We start from the raw sequence: 23,482 nt of genomic DNA, 5'->3' as shown, positions 1-23,482 counted from the left end.
TCAGCAGCAGAAGACTGAGCAGGTGACCTGATGGTGGTTTTTAAAAATCATGGAGGGGATTGGTAGGTGCAATGCTTGGGATGGGCATATCCAAACCTAGGGGCCATGTTTGTGGGATAGCAATGAATAAATCCAGTGGCATTGCCACATCTTGCCCACCTGCCCAGTGTGAAATGTGGATGTGAGTATTTGAGGAGAATCATGTTGCTGAGTTTAAGGAGGAGGTTTGGTTAGCTTGTGATAAGGTTTGAAATTTGGAGTGATGCCAGCAGTATGGGCTCAATTGCCCCACAGGCTGAGGTTACCATGAAGGACTCTTGTTCTTAATCTCTCCCCTCACCTGAGGCGTGGTGACCCTTAGGTTGAACCACCTCCTGTTATTTCACTCTCTCTAATGAGAGAGCAGCTCTATGGTCTGGTATTACTTTATATTTCGCAAATGTTGGAGAAAGGTATACTGCGACAACTTATATTATTATGGTGCCTTTAACATGAGTAAATGCCCCCACTATCATCTCAGCACAGTAAATAGCAAAGAGGGACATGGAGTATGAAAAGAATATGGCAGGCCATGTTTAATTTATTTGCCAATTCGAGCTGTTGGGCGTTTGTTAATTCCTGCAATCCATTTAGGATACCTGTTCCAAATGCAGGACGGCTTTACCTGCTTGTGATGCAATTTTATTTTAGTGGGAAAAAAACCTGGATTCTGTCCTTACCATTCACCACTCGAACTAACTCCACATCTCTTCTTACATTGAGGTTTAAAGATCCTAAACGATCCTTTAAACACTTGGTATAAATTAACAAGGAAGAATGTAGCAGTATTTGAGTGTGCACAACCATTAGATCATGGCTGACATGTTTCCCCATTCTCCTGCCTTCTCCCTGTAACCCTTGATTCCACTACCAATCAAGAATCTCTGCCTCCAATGCTGTCAATGACTTGGCTTTCACAGCCGTCTGTGGCAATGAGTTCCACAGATTCACCACCCTCAGGCTGAAGAAATTCGTCCTCATCTCAGCTCTAAAAAGGGTGACCTTTCACTCTGAGGCTGCCCTTGGTTCCTAGTCTTCCTACGAGTGGAAAATGACTTCACCACATCCACTCTACCCCAGGCCTCCCAGTATTGTGTAAGTTTCAGTGAGATCCCCATCATCCTTCTAAACTCCATCAAGTACAGATCCAGAGTCCTCAAGTACTCCTGATATTACAAGCCCTTGATCCCCAGAGTCATTCTTGTAAACCCCTCCATCATGGGGCCCAAACTGCGCATGATATTCCAAGTGCGGTCTGACCGGAGCCTGATACAACTGCAGGAGTACATCTCTGCTCTTGTATTCTAGCCTTCTCGAAATGAAAGCTAACATTGCATTTGCCTTCCTGACTGCCAATTCAACCTGCATGTTAACATTATGAGAATTCTGAACTAGGACTCCTAAATTTATGCTTCAGATTTCCAAAGTCTTTCCCCGTTTAGAAAATAGTCTACACCTCTATTCTTCCAACCAACATACAAAACCTCATACTTTCCCACATTATATTCCATCTGCCATTTCTTTGCTCTCTCTCCTAGGCTGTCCAAATCCTTCTGCAACCTCCTCACCACCACAACACTACCTGCCCCTTCACCCATCTTTGTGTCATCTGCGAATGTAGCAACATTGCCCTGAATTCTTTCATCTAGATCGTTAATGTATAATATGAATTGTTGAGGCCCCAATACTGACCCCTGTGGAACTCTATTAGTCTCTGGCTCTGGGAAAGACCTTTTTATCCCTACTCTCTGCCTTCTGCCAATCAGCTAATCCTTTATCCATGCCAGTATCTTGTTCCTAACACCATGGGCTCCTATTTTATTTGGCAGCCTCCTGTGTAGCCCCTTATCAAAAGTCTGCTTGAAATCCAAAGAGATCATGTCCACTGACTTTCCTTTGTCTAACTTGGCTTGGTACCTCCTCAAAAAATTCTAACAGATTTATCAGGCATGACCTCCTCTTGACAAAACCATATTCGCTCAGCCGTATTTTTCTATGCACTTCCAAATAATCCAGAATCTCATCTATAATAATGGACTCCATAATCTTACCAATGACTGAGATCAGGCTAACGGACCCATAATTCCCCATCTTCTGCATCCGCCCCTTCTTAAATAGCAATGTTATATAAGTCACTTTCACAGTCTTCTGGGATCCTCCCTGACTCCAGTGATTCCAGAAAGATCACCACCAATGCTTTCACAACACCTCAGCTATCTCCCTCAGAATCATGGGCTGTAGTCTATCCAGTGCAGGTGATTTATCCCCATTTAGACCTTTCAGCTTCCCCAGCATCTTCTCCTTCATGATGGCCACTCACCTCTGCCCCCTGTCTCTCTTAAAGTTCTGGTTCGCTGCTGCTGTCTTCCACAGTGAAAACTGATAGAAAGTACCCAATCAGTTCCTCTGCCATTTCTTTGTTCCCCATTACCGCTTCTCCAGCCTCATTTTCCAGCCGCCCAACATCCTTTCTTGCCCCTCTGTTACCTTTTAGATACCTAAAATATCTCTTGCAACCTTATTTTATATTACTAGCTAGCTGGCCCTCATATTTAATTTTCTCCCTTATTGCTTTTTGTTTAGCTGTTCTCTGCTGGTTTTTAAAAGACTTCCCAATCCTGTGGCTTCCCACTAATCTTCACCACATTGTATGCTTTTTCTTTCGCTTTAACACTGTCCCTAACTTTCCTCATCAGTCATGGTTGCCTTGTCATCCCCTAAGTATCTTTCTTCTTCCTTGGATGAATATCTGCTGTGCCACCTGAATTACCCCCAAAAACCTCTGCCATTGCTGTTCCATTGTCTTCCCTGCTACGCTCCCCTTCCAATCAAGCCTGGGTAACTCTCTCTCTTTACTCAATTGTAATATCATTATATCTGATTCAATCTTCTCCCTGTCAAACTGCATGGTGAATTCTAACATATTATAGTCACTGCCCTCTAGGGGTTCCTTCACCTTAAGCTCACTAATCAAGTCTGCCTCATTACACATCACCAAATCTGGAACTCCCTGTTCCCTAGTGGGCTCTACAACAAGCTGTTCCAAATATCTATCTCACAGTTATTCCATGAGCACTTTTCTTAGGATCTGCTACCTGATTTTTCCAGTCCACCTGCAAATTGAAGTTCTCCACAATTATTGTAATAGTGCCTTTCTTACATACTTTTTCTATCTCCTGATTTATTTTCTGTCCCACAACCTAGCTACTGCCAGGAGGCCTCTACATAAACATATTCACAAGCCATTCAAAATGTACAAATTTCCAAATGAACCACCAAATGACCAGCCTACTTGATGGATTGCTTTTCAGGACAAAAGCAATTCACATCAGATTTCATCATTAACAGAAAAATAACATGATTTATTGTAACAAATTTAACATCAACAAAGAAACAGAAAAGAAAGAAATTCTAATCTACTGTTATGGTCTCTTGTATTTGTATTGTCTTTTGTTTGGGCAAAAAAATCCTTAAACCTTTCATATCGCAGAATTTCCTGTGACTTGGCAGCTTGTGCAAGCATGCACAATTTTGCCCACTCATGACACACTTTGTAAATGCACCCATTGGTGTGTCATTTCAGAATCTTATCGATTAGGAAGTTGCCAGGTTCAACCCAAGAAAGTTAGCCAGATCTCAACTAGGTCTGGACAATAGTGTTACTCTGGCATTGAGTTGGGGAAGAGAACAGTTCCCATTCCTTGGATTCAAAGTTGTCAAGATCGACCTACTTTGAGTCATCGTTAGGCTGCCCTCTTGTAGACAGAAGACTGATGTTGCTTGAACCTGAGGGTCACCATGTCTGAGGTGAGGGGAATGACGTTGAGAAGGAGAGTCCTTCATGGTAACTTCGGCTGGTGTGGGAATTGAACCTGTGCTATTGGAATCCCTCTGCAGTATAACAAAAGCTGTTGACCAGCCAACTGAACTAACTGACCCCTTGACTTCAAGTATACAGCATCGAAACAGGCCATTGCATGCAGCCAACAGTTAGCCTGTACTTGAGCCAAGGGTGTTTCAATCCAGCAATCTCTGCCATACAGGGCAAGAATGCTGTTGCTATATCACCTGTACATTGGGTTTCACCATTTACATTGAGAATGATGTATTATGCTCCTATCTCATAGTCAAACTTGAAAAGTCATATTCTAGAATTAAACTTAGCTTGAAGTATCATTTGTATTTTTTGTTTAGTTAGTTAATACAGCAGTTATTCACTGAGAAGTGCACACAAATCTGCAGATTTCTTTTAACAACGAAGTTGTTCAGGTTTAATATACAAAATGAAGTAAATTCAAAACAAACTGAACATAGAAGACAATTAGGAAGAACTCAAAGCATACAGCAAAATAATGTTTCAATTTGTTTCCCATTCTATCCATTACAGAGATGCAAATCCAGAAAAAAAGACACATATATCTCAACACTTTAGGGTTCTACTTAACTGATTCATTTCAAATTCTTTCCTGTGGATTTTGGGGGACATTTCAATTGAGTCCTTTCCAAGTCTATCAAAATTCTCACTCAAGAGTCTCATACTCCCTACTTCTAAAGGCCTGCACATTTTTAACCAAACTGTCCTGGCTTGGAAGTTTCACTAACTAAACCTTGTTGCTGAAATAATTGTTCCATGAACTGCCCTGAGCTCCTTTCGAAAGGAAAATAAGCTTCCTTCTAAAATCAATCCAGTTGTCATTTGAACTGTATTAAAAATAAATTTGTTCATTCTAGATTCTTCTGAGCTGAAAACAAAGCTTATGACCTTACATATTTAGCCCATCCATCATAAATCCTACAATATAAGTATCTTTCCATTAACACCATTAGAAATTGCAGTCACCTTTCTTGTGACAAATGCTGGACTTAGTCACTGCTCCAGAGGGAATCTCTTTTTTTTTAAAGACAACACTTTACAGAAAAAAAACACCCAACTGGCTCTACAAAATTCAACTTCCAAAAGTATTATTATATGTAAATTAAACACCTTCCATTGCAAGTGGAAGGGAGAAGACATGAGTTTATTTCTGGAATCAGTTAAATTATGGGTTCATTGTATCTGAACTCCATTTACCCTTTTTTGGACCGTGCACCTTACAATCCTTATCTGTTGCTTTCAGTTCTAAAATAAACACTCCAGTTGACCCAGCATTCAATTGCTTTTCGGGGAGAGAAATCCAAATTTCCAGCTCTCTTTGGATTGTCATGATGATGTGTGATCCAGTTATTACTTTTTAAACAACTGTGTGGACCAATATAGATATAAAAAGAATTTTGAAAAAAGGGCATTTTCCTAAGGAAAAGGTGCTGGGTACAACAGCAACAATACTGGGGCAAGAGGCAGGGGAACGTGGATATACAGTGGAGGACTTTTCAAGAAGGGGGTCACATGGCCCAGTTTGTGAATAAGACTTAGATTTTTTTTAACCCAGAGAGTGAAAAATTTGACCTTTCTGAAGAGCATCGCCCCATTGCTCCATCTCTGTTTCTTTGCAACTGTTCTGAGTAAAGTATGTACATTAAAGACAAACCGAAATTCATCTTTACCCCCTCAGAGAGAGCCTCTGAAAAGGATTTCCTTGGAATCTATCCCACCATCTGAGGCAAAGGGAATTAAGTCAATTACAACTGCTCTGTGAAGTCTTTCTCCCCCAAAAGTATACTTTATTCATATATTTGTAAAAGCAATGACAAAACATTTTAATTTGAATTTTACACAATTTGCATGAAAATTCAAGCTGTCCCTGCATAATATAATCCATTCAATTTAATTGTAATGGACTTAATGTTTATACAATACACTTAATGTCAGATATACAGCCCAAGGGCAAATTCATTTCAAGTTGCAAATTTACCTGTCTGATCTGATCATTGAGATTGACAGTTAACTATTCTTGCTGCATCGCCATGACAATATGGCCCAACGAACCAGCATCCTCTTTCCATTCTTTATAAAATTATATCTCTTTTCTCAACTGTGTTTCCTATGATCCAGTCAAGTAAAAACATAAAACTTCAATATCTATTCTTCTTTATAGCAATGTTTAAATTGGAAATTAAAGCAAGTTCAATGGATATAGACTGTTTCACCAAATACCATGTTCCGCCTTGAGGCACCACAGTACATTTTCAATGTTCTTGATTCACAGTGAGGCACGATCTTGAAAGCTGCAGTAAGTCTGAGGAGTTCTGCAGTTTCAGTCCCTTGGAGTACCGTGTCTGAAAGGTATTAGGCAGTGACCTTTGTAATGGCTACCTGAAGCTTTAATGCCTCCCCGAGCATGTAGTTCTAAACGTCATAACGTGCCAGTTTGCAACTCTTTGTCAAGGATAACTCCATGCACTGGAAGACCAGCAGGTTTTGGGGAGACAAAAGACTTTCACCATGTTAATGGTCCTCCAGGCCAGAGGAATAGTCTGTAGAACACAGAATCCTGTGTGTCATTGAGCTGCTCAGAAATGGACATGACAAAAAACCACTACATTCCTCTCCAGACCGTCTTTGCAACTGCATATTTCAAAATAAAATGTACAACAATCTCTCTCCTACCACAACCATGTCAGGGGCTACATACAGAGTAGGAGAGATTTTGGAAATGTAAGAAACAGCTGGCAGAGGGTCTTTCTGAACCCCAGTCAACTGATGTCTCCTTGTTTATTTGTATGTTCCAGCATTTTGCCAAATTACTTTGACAGTTGGCACAGGGAACTACATGAAATATTTACCATCTTTTTTTCCTGCAGGGCCCCAAGGGTATTATGTACTGACCACTGCCTGATGGACTTGTGGTCAAAGGTGTTTTTCAATATAAATGCCTCCATGGGGGAATATGTAACAGAGCAAGGTCAAACAACTTGAAGCGTTCTGTGGCAATGTGTCCAGAACCATTCATAGAAGCACCAAGAATAGGTAGAATAACCATTCTAGGAAGAAATTGAAGAGTCAGCAGCTTGTGTGGACACAAAATAACTGCAGAAAAGGACACCATTTTGGTCAATTCATGCCTATCCTTCTTTCATGAGTGTAACTTACTTGACCGAAGTACTTTATAATGTGTGTGTGTGTGTGTGTGTGTGTGTGTGTGTGTGTCTTATAGGGACACTACAGCTGCACCTCATCCACAGTGCTTGTATTCTGGAGCCTGTGCACTAAATTCTAGGGATCAGTAGACATGGACACTTGAATGCCCTTACTCCACAATCATTTAGAGGCTTGCGCCATTGAGAAAATGTTCTATTAAAACGTTGGGTATCTCATAGCAAGGCTACATCAACATCTCACCCTTAGTTGCTTTATGAATGTGTCAGTGTGTATTTGGTCATAAATGGTTTACTAACTCACTAACAGTCAGTCAACCATGTGGTGTAATTAAAGTCACTGAAGAATATTAATAAACCATGTTGATTGCAATTTGAAAGTACTTTAGCAATTATTTTAAAACCCTGATGACAGAATTATTGAATGTAGTTTTAGTGTCAGCTCTGATGGAATTTGATCACATTTGAGGACAATATTGCTGCTTCCCTTTCATTACCTAGTTAATGATTTTAGATGTAACACAGAGCAAACAAAGGATGAGGTTTAAAACAGCATTGTTTCTGATTCCATGTGTTTCCCATCGTTTAGTTTCTTTAACATTAACCCATAATATCTGGGCTGCTGTCCCAGCACCAGAAACACTATGTTACTTCATATTTGACAGATTGCCGCCTCTCTATCACTGTAACCTTCTTGGTCCCTCCAAACTACCTCAGTCTTTTTATATGTCCCTCAATTACCCCTGCATTAGCAGCTGTGCATTCAGCTATTTAGACTTTAACTGAGAAGCTGCCTCCCAAAGCCTCAAGGCCTCTTCATCTCATCCCCTCCTTTAAGATGCTGTTTAAAACCTAATTCTTTGACAAAATGTGTCTTTCTTGGCTCTGTTTCAATTTCTGGCTGATTATGCATTACAAAGTGCCTTGGGGATTTTAAATTGCTGTTGTAATAGATAATGCTGTTCTCCATTTACACGTAATTCAAAGCATCTAAAAATGAAGGGCAGCAAGAATTACGGTTTTTACAAAAAATGCAAGTAACTTTTTGCATGATACTTGTTTTACGTGAAGTACATAAAATGAGTTTAACCAGTGAACTCTGTACACTTAGACTAGATAAGTAATAAATGGATTGTAGCAATGGAATGTATATTATACCTGCCAGTCCTTCAGCACTAAAGGTAGGGCCTCCAACAATCTCCACTACTGCACTGGAGACAAAACCTCTGGGATTTATTTGCTTATTATTGTTATCAAATGTCAAAAGATCAAAATCAAGAACTACTTAGTGCTGACTGAATTCCTCTCTATTGTGCTGTAAATTGTGAATTGATGAGTACAGCACAGTCCTCACTAATGTAGCACTGTGCTCACTAAGTGCAGTGGGTATTAACCTTTTTCAAATTTCTGTATCATTAAAGCCTCTGCGGAGTGTTGCATTCGCCTCTGTCAGATGACCCCATTCCTGAAAATGTTGCAAGCATTGTTTCTCCTGCTGGCTTTGTAATCAGTATGCAAAGGCAATCATTTTCCACAGGAATGAAAGATGGAACCCTAATTGACACTTAAAAATTATTTTACTATTAACATTGTGCTGAATGTCTCAATGTGGGAAAAAGCTTTCACCAAATCAGAAAGTCTGAAAAATCTTTGTAGTCAGCAAAGTATTTTTGAAATGCAGATATTGTTATGGAGTAGGAAACAGTATCCAATTTATGGACAGCAACCACCGCCTCCCCCCCACCCGTACCCCAGAAAAAAAAAGCAGAAGGCAATGTACAGAGACAATCAGTTTTGACAGTAAAGCTGGTTGAAAAATGAATACTTTGCTCAGGGGAATTCCTGGGCCAATAGTGACACCTGAGGGGACAGATGGAGTTTCTCTTTAGCATTTCTTCTGACAAACAGCTTCTCTGCCAATGCAGCATTCCCTCTGTACTGCACTGAAATGTCAGTTAGATTATGTGCTTAGAATTTCAACCTACTGACTCAGAGACTAGATGGCTACTATAGGACTTCAGTTTGATGCCAGCAATGGAACTTCATACTTGCATGTAAAGCCGAATTCCATCTTCCCGTTGTTATGCCAGGAAGTAAGATGTTTACACTGCAAAGTGAATTGTGTAATTTTAAGCTAGTTGCAAGAACAGAGACCCTGTCCGTATATGTACACAAACCTTTGCAGGCAGCAGGACAAGTTCAAAACAAATATAGGACTCTCAGCTTTCTGAATGAAGTCAAAAGCCCCAATCTGGATTGGATTTGTGAGCGAGATGTAGACTTCTGGTCAGGTCAATTTTATTCCAAAGTGTGCACCTTTATTCCCTAGAGATTTTTGGTTCAGGAGGCAGTTTGGCCGTCTCACCTTAGGGCAGGTAAAGCTCCAGAGAAGGCTGCAGCCCAGCAGCAGGAAGGTAATCTCCAGATGGTCTTGGAATTTTTGGTCCTTGGGCTTGAAACAAGTGGAGTGGGGGGAGGGAAATCAGATCTTGTGGGAGCTCTGATCCTGAGTGGGAGTTTGGGGAGAAAGGTGGCAGGTTGATCATTGGGATATTCATTCATTGTGGAATGAGACTATGTTCTCAGTCTTGGGATGGGGTGTGGAATGGAATGGCAGGTAGGAAAGCAGGCAGGAATTGACCAGGTTCGAACTGGCCCATAAGCAGTGCCAAAAAGCGCTCACTCTTTTCCATGATGTTGTCTTCATCTCCATTTAGTTGTTTGGATTGAGCCTGGTAGATAGATTAAACCTGACTCACATTGGTATTTAAATGATTAATCCATGTACTGGGAACATGTCAGTTGCCCGCCCATCTGTATCAGACCCTCACCCACAAATCACCTCCTCTCACTTCCTGTTTCAAGCCGTGTTAAGATTTGAAATGTAATAGTTCAAAGTGGGTTGGGATCGAGTTTGAGATTTCCTAAATTTACACATCCCATGGCCCTCATTCCAAACTCATGGGGATTGATAAGCACAAAGTCAAGGAAGTTATGCTAAATCCTTATAAAATGCAAATAGGTCTCCACTTGGTTGGTAACACCTTTTTCTTGGCACCATACTTTAAGAATGGCTTCAACCCTGAGTGTGCAGAGTAAATTTGTTAGAATATTGCCAGTGATGAAAAATGTAATTAATGTGATGAGATAAGAAAAACTGCAGCAATTTCGTTTATAGAAAAAGTAGTTAACAGGAAATGTGACAGAGGTATTCAAAGTCACGAAGGATTTAGATACAGCAAATAAAGACAAGGAGCAGAGGGTTGTGTGACCAAAGGATTTAAGGTGATTGGCAAATGAACCAGAGGCAACACGAGGAAAAAAAAATACACAGTGAGTTGTTATGATGTGGAATTCAATGCCTAAAGGGTATGGAAACAGATTCAATTATAACTTTCAACAATGAATTAGATATATACTGGAAATGGAAAGAGGACAGGGCTACAGAGAAAGTGCAAAAGAATGGGATAGACTTTTCTTATTCACTTGTGGGATGTGAGCATTGCTGGCTGGTCAGCATTTGTTGCCCATCCCTAATTGCCCTTGCTCGAGTGGTACTGAGCTACCTTCTAGATTTGTTGCAGTCCATCTGATGTAGGTAGACTCACAACGACGCAGGGAAGGGAATTTCAGGAATTTGATCCAGTGACCGAGGAGAAATGGTAATAAATTTCTGATTCAAGATGTTGAGTGATTTGGAGGGGAACTTGCAAATGGCGGTGTTCCCATTTCTCTGATGCCCTTGACTTTTTGGATGGAAGTTGTCGTAGGTTTAGAAGGTGCTATATGAGGAACTGTGGTGAATTTCTGCAGTGCATCTTGTAGATGGTGCGTACTGCTGCTACTGAGTATTATTGGTGGAGGGAGTGAATGTTTGTGGATGTAGTGCCGATCAATTGGATAGGGCTTACAAAGAACTGACAAAGGCATGATGGGCCACATGACCTCCACAGGTATGGTATCATTCTGTAATACTGTAATTTTTAAAATCACAGTATTCTGACCAAGATACATCTAAACAATAAATTCCACAGCATGAATCTGCATGGTTAAAAAAGACTAAAACTTGGACACTACATTTTTCATGTTTGACTATATTTTATTCAATTAAGAAGTTTTAATAAAAAAACCAAAAAAATTGATATTATTTGTCCTGAAATTTGATTGAGTGGGTGATTTTATCTGTCAGAACATTGCAGTAAATTTAATTCACTGTCAAGTTTCGTTAGAAAAATGTTAGAATCCCACCTGGTACTCTAGATCTGTCTTTTATTAACACTGGCAAATCAAGGAAACTATCGGATGATTTTTTTTTCAGTTTCAGAACCTGAATTTGTTCAGCATAACCACACCTGACCAGTTGTATGAGTTCCACATGAAAAAAAGCTGGAGTAGACTGAGCCATATACCTAGTGGGCTCAAATCAACAGTTCTAAATTGTTCATTGTTCAGTGCAAGTTGTCAGACCAGCATGAGTAGATTGAGAGTTAATGATTTGAGTTGCTTTTCTCTGTTCTATAAAAGCACAGGTTGTTCTTGCTGTAGTATTGAAAAATTGAAACTATACAGTGAAAATTGCATCAGGTTTTAGTAGATATAGCATGAACGAATAAGGTGAAAACATTCTTAAGATGGCAGGGCAACTTCTGATACAAACACAAAGAGTCACATAAAGTTCTCTGACCAGTACCAACTGGAATTCCACGACTGACCATTCAGCCTTTCTCATCCTCCTTTCAAACTCTAGCAACATCTGTTATTGACCAAAATCAGCTGTTAGCCAAAACACCACACAGACCATTTCCGGTCCATTCTCGTTTACATTTTCTCAAAAGTGTAAAAGGGCCTGATTTTGCATTGACCACCCATACAGATTAGAAAAGTATGAACTGGAATATATAATCTATTTTCAGTTTGAATAAAAGGTTCTAATTACAACCACAAAAAAACCCAGTGATGGATTGATTAATGAGCCTGAGTGCAAGTAAATCAGAGGAAGCTACCTCTAAGAAACTTCTACTGTGGGAGCCAGGAAGACAAAGCTCCTATTGATAAAACTTCCAGGAATACAACAAATCTATGCCCTGTAATGTTTGGCATCTGACCTTTCCTGGTCCCAAGGGATTGAAAAGTGTGAACCTCATAGATTATGGAAATTACAGCACGGAAGGGGACCATTTAATCCACTGGACTGTGCTCTCACTATTATCTTAACTGGAACTATCTAAATCTAATCTTATTTCTCAGTTCCCTTACCCTGTAAAGCCTTTTATATTCTGTTATAGAAACTTATCCAAGGTCCTTTCAGATGATGTTATAATATTCACTTCACAACTTGTGGATAAGCATCCCATGTTCTAAGAATCTCCTACATAAAAAGGGAGGAATTGAACCTTTTTTCGATGCTGCCATTCAATTTGCCGATGGTGGTTTTATACCTCAGTTTACCATGCTTAGCTCTGTATCTGTTCAAACCATTACCTAATAAAAACATATTGACCACAGTAATTTAAAAATAGATCTCTGAAAAATATTTCTTCTAACTACCTCTTCATTCTTCTCGGCTTAGTATTCAGTCAGTACTCCCTCAATAATTTAACAACATATGGAGTCAACTCTTGATAGGTAAGAGCATCAAGAGGTCTATAGCTAAAGCACATAAATGGAATTGAGGTGCAGATCAGCCATAATCTAATGGAATAACGGAGCAGGCTTTTGATGGAGTAGCTTTTGTTCACGTGTTCATTTTATTGATGTATTTGTGGCAAATGTTAAGGGGGAGGCATAACTAAAATTAGATTTTGGAAAATACCACTTCACAATTGAAACAAATTTAAGCAAACTGAGTTGCATATTGAAATGATACTACTCTGGCTCCACCCCACAGAACAATCATAGCATTGGCTCAAAAGACAACCCAGGATGCTGGGGCTACATTAGAGGGAACTGGGAAAAATTGAAAATTTTAAATTTTGTTTGGTTCTTAATCAGAGCCAAGATTATTGTGATCAATTTTATACTGACAGTCTAACTGTTAAATTACCCTTCAATCTAAAGATTATATGTAGATTTTTTTCCCCAAGTAGACTTAAAAATAGGCTTTATATTTTTTAGTATAAATTTCACATATGTCTGATGTAAGAATGTCAGCCAAGCATTGATGAGCTGCTGCAAATGGGGTAGGAAAAAAACATTGAACTTCCTGACCTCTTACATAAAAACAATGCAATTTATGACAAGTAACTGCCCAGTGCTCGCTGAATGCATAATTTAGAACTGTTCAACAATAAACATTGTCAATGGGGTGGAGAGGTGAGCAGGCATAGCAACTTAGGAAAACAGTCTGAGCCTGATAGATCTGTATCAAATGCATAAGAACACCAAGACGTTGGGGTTTGGACCCCACCCCTACCACCACCACTGCCCCCACCCTCGCCGAGGTCATAGATGTTATAAATATTTCACTTATGGTAGTGTATAAACATGACCTTTAAAACGAAAAAGCAATTTGTAACGTTTTATGCTTCTATGGGGTGATATTGAAAACTGTATGTTCTGTTGGAGGAAGTCCATAAAGTACTGGAAAATTATAGCCGGGCAGCTGACAGTTCATCTGTGATAACAAGGTGTGGAGCTGGATGAACACAGCAGGCCAGGCAGCATCAGAGGAGCAGGAAAGCTGATGTTTCAGGTCTGGAGCCTTCTACAGAAAAATTCATTTGTGATATTTGTTTTTACTCAGTCAGATCAGAGAGTGATTATGCTATGCCTTGATTTGGTTTCCAGGGATTCTAACTGATCAGACTGAGATGGAAAAAATAATAATCTGATCTAACTTAGTTCCTCAATTGATTGGCTATCTTTGGGGTAATGTTTAAAATGTTTTTCTTTTGTCTATGATTAGCCTATTTTATTGGGTTTTGTATAAAGTTTTCAAACAGAATATTTTCAGATTGTTAACCATCATTAACCTGCAGTCAGCATGAATCCTAAAACGTGAGATTCCTGGCTCCTCCAATTTTGTCCTGTTTACTTTTGATTCTCATCCTTCCACCATTACACTTTTTGCTGCTTATGACCCACCCTCTGGAATTTTCTCCTTGAATGTCTCTTTATCTTTTAAAATTGCTCTTGAAGTCCGTCAAAGCTTGTGGTCATCTGTCCTAGTGTCTGCTCAAGGAGGGAGCTGTTAGCTCTCCTCTGGTTGATTACTTGACAACATGGAGAGACACCAAATAGCATAGGTTCATTTTCTGTGCTGGCTGAGGTTGCTACGAAGGACTCTCCTTCTCAACCTCTCCCCTCACATGAGGCATGGTGACCCTCAGGCTAACATCACCAGTTGCGTATCTCCAGAGGGCAGCCCTATGTCTGGTGAGACTATGGCTTTTTATTTAAGTGGTGCTGTATATCAAATTTTGACTGCTGTAGTTGTATGATGCAAATTGTTGCTGTGTTGTGACATCATGTACTCATTATGGAAACAAATTGGGCTTGCCAGTAGGAATTAACTTTCCTAACCAATTCAGACAAACCTCTGGAGCAGGTCAGACTTGTACCAAGGACTTCTGGCCCATCATTAAAGATGCTACCACTACATTACAAGAACACTTTAAGCTGAAAGGCATCAGAACCAGCAATGTTTACTAGTATGGAGATCAAACCTCAGATCTTGGCATTATTCCTGCCATGATCTTACCATTTGAGCTGGCCAGCCACTAGTTGATGCCAATGTGGATTGACTTTAATTGCTTAAGGACCACAAGATCAGGAGTAGGCCATTGACCCCTGGAGCCTGTTCCATCATTCAGTATGATCATGGCTGAACCCACGCTGCCCTTTCCCCATAACCCTTGATTCCCCCATTGTCTAAGAATCTATCTATCTCAGCCTTAAATATACTGATGTGCTGTACACAGTGTAAAGGACTGCATATAGTATATATACTTATCCTATAAATAATGTCTATTAAGCCCACTTGACTGATGGGTAACTTGTTGATATGTTAAGTTCCCAGACCTAGCTTTCGGATTCAATAAGGGTAAGGATTTGCCAAGTTAGTTTTGAGAGGGAAAAGGACCAAACAAGAAGTAAAACTGGAACCATAAAGGATGGAAATCTGGAATGGAGATAAAAATTGCTCAGAATTACACAACTCCAAAGAGACTTCCAATTTGGGAGAACCTGTATGAACCTGAGAATGCAACATTGCTCCGTCTCCCTTTTACTATACTCAACACGCGGGAATATCGGTGTTTGGTTACAGCAGGGTTGTCACCAGCATTTCTTAGAGGCAAAAAAAACTCCTTTCTCTAATAGCGTCCCACACTCCTGTGATTTACTGTTTAGCGAATAATTGTCAACGGGATTAACTGTGAAAACAAATGGCAGGGAGATCCTCTTATCTACTGAAAGTGGGTCTTAATGAGAAAAATGCATGTTTCAAACCAGGAAGGAGAGGTGCCGTTTGTAATGCAAATAAGTGAGTCAAGGCCAGAAACATTGCATCCTGCGGAATAATAAACAGACGTTACAATGGGTACCTGACTTGGGTCAGATAACAGGATGTCCTGAAAGCACAATGGATATCAAACCCCGGTACCGGTTAATCGAGACTCAATAGGTCCCTGATATCAGATGCCCCAAAATCATTTTATTACTCCGTTGGGGTTCGCTTGACCGGGATGAGTGATTACACAAGACGATTCTCGATAATTCGAGCTCAGAGTTTCAGATCCATGGGGACGTTCCGGAAAAGAGAGAACAACCCAGCGTCACTCCCAGAATCTTATCACCGAAGGGACCAGAGTGTCACATTCCCTCGGCACAGTGGGTCTCACACAGCTAGACAGCAGTACACAGCTAGAGCAAAATGCTGCGGGAGGCTGGAAATCTCTGGTGATGTCAATAAAAATGCTCAGCAGATCGGGCAGCGTGTTTGGAAAGAGAACCAGGCTTATTTTTTCAGGTCGATGGCCTTTTAACAAAACATCAGCTCCGACTGTGTTGCAGACTCCAGCTCCCAGGATATTTGTACTCGGGAATTCTAATACTGAGCAGTGATAGATCAGTGATAACGAAGTGTCAGCTTTTGTGCTCCTGAGATGCTGCTGGGCCTGCTGTGTTCATCCAGCTTCACACTTTGTTATCTTGGATTCTCCAGCATCTGCAGTTCCCAATATCAGTGATAGATCAGTGGCTGTTTCGGCCACAATAATGCAGTTCACTTAAATCAAAAGTAAAACAAATGGACCCAATGAAGTCAAACAAACAATCCCACTCCACCTCTGTTCACATGTTTATTTCCTCCAAAATATACTTTATTCCTAAAATTATTTAAAAATTACAAAATATTGCAACTTGAATATTTGCAAGAAAATTCAGTTTGCCCCCGTGCAGCATGTTTCACTTCCTACGACTTTAATAGACGCCATCTTTGCAGCTAACCCTCCACTCAATCTCCCTTGTGTCAATTGTAGTTCTTCTACCTCCGAACCAGGAGACCATGGGTTCAAATCCCACCTCCTCCACACGTGCGTTGCAACAGGCTGCAGAAGTTATGGTGAGGGTTAAACAAAAACTTGTTTGGATTCCACTTGGAATGCTGTGAGCAGATCCGGGCTCTATACTTTAGAAAGGAACTACGGATTTGGAGGGTTTACATAGGTTTGCTGGAATGACACCTGGATTTCAGACGTTAAGATATGAAGAGAGATTAAATAAATTAGAGGTAGTAATAACTGCAGATTCTGGAGTCAGAGATAACAAAGTGTGGAGCTGGAGGAACACAGCAGGCCAGGCAGCATCAGGGGAGCAGGAAAGTTGACGTTTCTAGGCCTGTTTTCTCGAGAATTTAGAAGGTTATGGAGTGATTTGATCAAAGTCTTCGAGATATTGACAGGATAGATAAGGATAAACTATTTCCACTGGTTGGGGATCCTAGAACCAAGGGGCACGTTTGTGAATGAGGGTCAAACCATGCAGGGAGATGTTAGGAAGCGCTTCTACAGCAAAGGCTGTCTCCCACAAACTGCAGTGGATGCTGGATCTGTTGTTAATTTTAAATCTGAGATTGATTTTCTTTCGTAGGGGAATGGTATTAAAGGATAGGGCCAAAGGAATTCGACCACAAGAACTCGTTAATCGCGAAAAAAATTTCCGATTCCTATCTAGAACATTTGCGAACAGTTTGATTGGAAAATATCTGCAGATTTGGCTCCAGCTGACCAACGACAAAGAACAACAGAAGACCATTTATGACTTCCTGATCCAAGGGAGTAGATAGATATCTCTCAAATAGTATTGGAATTATTTCAGGAGAAACGCCGTTTCCAACTGGATCTGCTGTGGGAGCAAATCCCAACTCCAGCTCTTGTTATGGTGAGTTTAATTGTAAATGATGAAGCGTTTCCCATTAACTGGTGCTGGATATGTTTATCTTTTAAAATATGGTTTATCGAGGTTGGACCGTTTAGTAATGGGAAAACAGTTAACATGTATGAGCTGAATGTTTAAAAGACACCCATTCAATGAGAATTTTTTTGTTGTTGTGCTAAGTGCTAAATTGCGTAATTTCAATTCTAATCAGGAAATAAATTAATCGTTGGATTTCAGGACATTTAAGCGACTCTTGAATAGGTACATGGATGATAGTAAAATGTAGGGTAGTTTGATCTTAGAATAGGATAATAGGCTGCACAACATCGTGGGCCGAAGGGCCTTTACTGTTCAATGTTCTTTGGCAAAGGAGTTGGCGTCATCCCAGAAATAAACAAGCAGAAATGGGGAAGAAACTCTCCTTAAAGACACACAAGTAGGTATCATTCAGATTCTGATAGAAACTTTTCCTCAAAATTATGTCCAAGGCTCATTAAGGGGAAATGATTTAAAGCTCTTTCACCTCGAGGTTAGAATGATTGATCCGTATTCTGGAATGCTCTAGTCAATTACAGACATTTAGGAATGTTTCGGTTACTTCAATCGTCGATAGTTTTAAATTTGGAAAGCTGAAAAATTTGGCAACGGATTAACCTCAAGAACAATCCAGCCTTTTAGAGGTTTTTTGTTAAATCAACCTGTTCAAAGATGTTGGACACACCTCTAGAGCAGGTGGGACTCGAACGCGGGCCTCCTGAAGCACAAGCGCCTCTTCCAGCCGTAGTTCGAGCTGTAGTTTAAATAGGCCCATTGCGAAACTTGTTAATGACTGAAACCCTTGTTAAGCATTCGACACTCATTAGAATTACATGGTATTTGCAACTCACCAGCAGCTCAGTCCTGCAACCTGCGAGCCAGTGAATTTTGTGAGCTATTTCTACGCTTTCTAAAAAGGCATTTCTCTCTCTCTCTATCTCTCTGTCTCATGACTGCAATGGAAAAGTAAATGTTGCATTGCCAGCTACACAGACAAGGGATTAATTTAAACGATGGCCTGTACTTCTTGCCAAAGTTGAGGGGAGTTAGCCACAGCCTTGCCATAGGCTTTGATAATCATATCAGAGCCCCTTGAAATTAATTCGTATCCGGGGTGAGGATGGTGTCTCCATCGGAACAAGGTTGTGGGTAGCGGGGTCCACCATAAACAGTGTTGTCGGTAGAAAGCACGACTTTAAAATACTCAATAGCATCTCCAATCTGAGACTACCGTTAGCTTCTGGGGCAGCTTTTGTCGCTAAATGTGATGATAATCCTAGTTTCTTTTACACTAACAATTACAGCAGTTTAGGGAAAGGATTGTCCTGCATCTGGACGAGTCATTACTGTCTTCTCAATTTCAGTGAAGACTATAAAAGGCAAGCGTCCAAGCGTTTGCTCATTAATATCATGGTTTACTTTGGTTTTATCTGAATATTAGAACATCTCTTTTAATGAGAGGCCCTGATTGTTATCCAAAAATGTGGTCAGATTGTTCCCTCTGTCACTGTTGCATTTTAAAAAAAGCTATTAACTGAGTTTAAATGGCAGAATTGTACAATGACAGCCGATTACATTGAGATTTCTGGTAGCTTAAACTGAAATATAGATAGTATGTAGAGTATTTAAGACAGATTGCATGTTACTTAATGTGGTGCTTTGCTGCTGTAAAGTCCCAGTTGTTTATTTGCCTGCAAAGAAGCGCTCAAAGTTGGGGGGCGGTGAGGGGGTTGGGGTGGCATTGGGCGGGGAGGGAACCTGTGATGTTTATTTTTCTCCAACGCTTTCAAAATACTTACAACCAACTGGGAATCGCCACTTGAAGCAGCAGTCAAAACTGTATAAAAAGTCATTATTCTAATGTTGGTCAGTTCTTGTCGTCAATTTATCCCGGTTATAAAGTGCAATCGTTTGGCAATCGTTGCTAATCATAAAACAACAAGTAACAATCGGTGAACGATCAATGTCCGTTCAAACTTTACAAAATGCTTTGTTGAACCGTTTTGGAAAAGTTGGTCACTGATGCCCTAGTTTTGACACAGAATGCAATTGGGCGTATACGACTCCGAATGCACGTTAAAAACTGTTTATTTAAGTAACCTTTTAAGACAAAATAATCGTCGATAAAGCAGCCCTAACATTTAATTGGCACATCTGAGTGGATAAACCATTTCTGACTTTGAATTAGAGACGCCCTTGTTACAAAAAAGAGTGAAGGTTGACACCGCGCCGAGCAGAAAGATTATGTGCTGATTGTAATGGTGCGCTCATTCACAATCTGCTTCATACAACAGGTTCCAGATAAATGGGGGAAAAACCAGCAAATATTATCCTTTGACGGGGAGCTTTACAAAAAGTGGAATGAGCTAAAATAACCCTAACTATTGATCGATAATACAGACTAATTCTGATCCATCACCACACGGTTATTGAAAATCATTTTACTCACTGGGGTACTTTTTGCCTCGAATAGTTGAGCTATAAATTGGGTTGTGTACTTTTAGTGGATTAAGTTAATCAGGATTGCGTTAATCGTTTAAAACGTGCACCTCAATAAAGGAACAGAAGCCTATTATTTGTGATCCAACGTAACATTTATTTGACCAAAGTCTGCGGGCCCACATTCAACTGCTCACATCTGCAGATTTAGATAAAAGGAACAATGAAATCAAAAAAATACAGTGGACCACACGTTAAAAAAAATCCAATGCTGTCCCGCTCACATCTGCTGTGTTTTGTGGTGTAGCCCCTCTGATAGACCAGAGTTTTAATTCCAAGAATAATTGTTCGAAATTGTTTCTCGTACACACCACTCGAAAAATCTGTAGATTTCACTTACCGTTGGCCTAGGAATCTACACCAATTTTGTAAAGCACGAAAACAACACCGAAATGTGTACACGCTGAGGCTTCTTGGTCCTGTAGTCACTTCAAGTTTTTTTTATTGCAGATGGCTTCGACTTAAATGTTTCACTATTTCAAAATGAAAACTACGGTGAAGGTCTTTATTTTATTCAACTACTTTGTTATGACTCTGGAATATTGACATGAATTTGTAACCACGCTCTCAGGTCATTGTATCGAGCCGACCTTAGTAAACCCCTCTCAATATCTGACACTTATTTTTGCAGTTTTAGGAGTGGCAATTGTTTAGAAATATTTTCTAACAAACTGTGTGGCAAGGTGTAAAGTTACAGAGGTGGTTATAGTTATTTAGTCTTGTTAACTGCGATGATCCGATCACGACTAAACAGAATCGCGGGATATAATTCGCTCTTCGCTTTATTATTTGTGAATACTGCAGTTTGTACTGGTGATATTTTATCAAATTATCATTCGCTAACTCGGTGAGATTTTGAGCTCCCGGCCGAGAATAATTAAAGTAATGAAAAGGAAACGGTTCTATGTGAAGAAGCGGTGCTGGGATAAGTACAGGCTAGTTATAAGCAGGGTTTTGCATCTCTTCAATCACGCCATTGCCACCAAGTTCCGTCTCCCCCTCTTTTTTTTCCTCTTGTGATTAAACATTCATTCCATTTCACTGCAGACAACAAACTTCTTAAAAGACCGTGTCTGGTGCTCCGAAATTATGCTACGTTCTTTCGCTGGGGCTGGTTTGTTTTAAGAAATGCGGTTGGTGTTTTTAATTGCTGGGTTGTTGGTGTTAACCAGAAAGAAAACAGACGGCGTGGTGAAGAGCTCGGAGCTAGAAACATGGCGACGGCCGAGAGACACACAAAGACAGTGGGGCAGGCAGCCGTGAGCCGGGGGCTGGCTCAGCCCGACGCGCAGATAGATATTCTTTGTGCAGTTAGACCGATTCCCTTGGATCGTCTACACTCTCCCCACTTTCCCAGGAATCCCAGGATCGTCAAATTCGCTCCCCTCTTGCAAATTAAAAAAAATCTGGGAATTTAGACAGAGAGGGACACTTTAACCCGGAGAGCCCCATGAGTGGAAAATCGTAATGTTTGGGGCAATTCCAGTCCACACCGCTTGGACACTGAATCTCAACTTTTCTATTCAAGTTTTAAATTGGTGTTCGTTTGCACCTTGATTTGTTCCATTCCTTCTCGATGTAAAATAAACAAGGCACAGACACTTGATTTTCTCAAATCACCGAGGATCCAAGTCCAACCAGAGACAGGAGTAGATCAGTTACAACCAGGGAAATCATCGCCCGCCGAGGTTTGAATCGATAAGTTCATTTTATTGAACTTTCCCGCATGAAATTACACTTTACATTATTTTTTAAAAAATAAAGGATGATGTTTGAGGGATAACTCGGATCCCTCCAGTTTAGTGGAAATAAACACTTTCGATTTCGGATTCATTCGGAGCCATTACACCACATCATCACACATTTTCAATAACTGAACCCTGAGAACGGCTTCGAACCTCGAAATAACTGAAGTAATACTCGACTCTGACAGCGCTAAGAGTTTGGTGTTTTGTTATAAAGCTCCTATTAAACCTTTGTGACGTTTTCAATGCAACATAAAATATAAGTTGCTACTATGTGAAATATAAGTTGCTGTTGCCATACTGGTGGTCGTGAGACAATTTTCTGTAGCCATTTCCAAATCGTGTAAAAATTCAAAGGAACTCTGTAGAGGCGGTAGGTTTGGGGGTCACTTTGAATCAGATCATTTCTTTGTCTCGTGTCTCTGCATTGGTCTGAGCTGGACTGGTAACTTTACAAATAAACAGACATTTCAATCTCGCCCTCCGTATATTGGGAGAGAATATATTTTGTATCCGCAACCCGCGTCATGCATTTTCAAAACATAAATCTGCTTTTCCTGCAGTTGAAGCGGGGTGACCAGTAACGTTCGTTTTGACCTTAATGTCTGCTCGACGGTCTGTCTCCCTTCACTCTAGCACCTATACTCTCCCCGTTCTCTTTCGACACACTCCACATACAAGCTCTCTCTCCACACTCTCTACACACGCGCTACACACACTCTATCCACTCTCTGGACTCTGTCTCAACGCACACTGCCTTTATATACACATTCTCCATACACACTGGGCATGGGCTGTATACTGTTTCAGGAGTGATCGGGAACTCGGCAGCAGTGCCTGAGTGCATGGAATGACCCAGGCTGTTTTGTGACAGCCTGACCCAGTGACATCGGTTATAAATTATAGATGATGCTGACACCCTCCTGGGCCCGACCAAAGAGGGGAAGGAACTGCTTCTGGTCTAACTCTGAATTTTTAGAGTGCTAGCCATTGACTTTACACTGACCACACAATATATTCACGTACACACGGAGGAACACAACATTCACACGCGAATACACAGAAATAATCGGAATATACAGCGTATTATAAAATGGTACAAGCCGCACACAGGCTCGAACGACACACAAACTGCACATGCAGCAGCCTTCGCCTATGTTTTGCTGTGTATATTTATTGCAAATGCAATTAATTCACATAATGCTCTTTTAATTTTGAATGGAAGATTATTTGCTAAATTCGCGAACATTGAACGGGAGGGATCAGTAATGATGTGAAAACGGGTTTAAAGATAGATCACTGAAGTTTTATTTATTTGAAAAAAAAGCAATTTCCCCAAAAAGTTTTCATAATCGTGGAGATCTCAGTGAACAGTAGTTTGCAAAAATTTCAATAAGTTGTGGGAGTCAAACTAATTTAGTGGGAGGGATGTGAGTGTTACCAATCCTCTACTTCACTGGATTTGGATTACAGTTCAGTCTGAAATAACAACTTGATTTGTGTCCAATGTGAAAGGTTGCTTAAGGATATCTGCAAGTTTGCCAAAGAGAAAGCATTTCTGTTTCGTACAGAAGGCGGAGCAATTTCATAGCGAAATGAAAATTATTAGCAGTGCAGCTTTGCAAATCATTGCTCAGAATGTCAGTTAACAATATGGAGATGTGAAATCCCAACGTTCGTATCTTAAAGTAATTGCAACTCTCTACCAGCTGGATAATAGAATACAAATGTATACACATATAAACAAAACT

This window comes from Stegostoma tigrinum, chromosome 31 (assembly GCF_030684315.1).
Source record: "Stegostoma tigrinum isolate sSteTig4 chromosome 31, sSteTig4.hap1, whole genome shotgun sequence".
In the NCBI taxonomy this organism is placed as follows: domain Eukaryota; kingdom Metazoa; phylum Chordata; class Chondrichthyes; order Orectolobiformes; family Stegostomatidae; genus Stegostoma; species Stegostoma tigrinum.
This window is presented reverse-complemented; position numbering follows the sequence as displayed.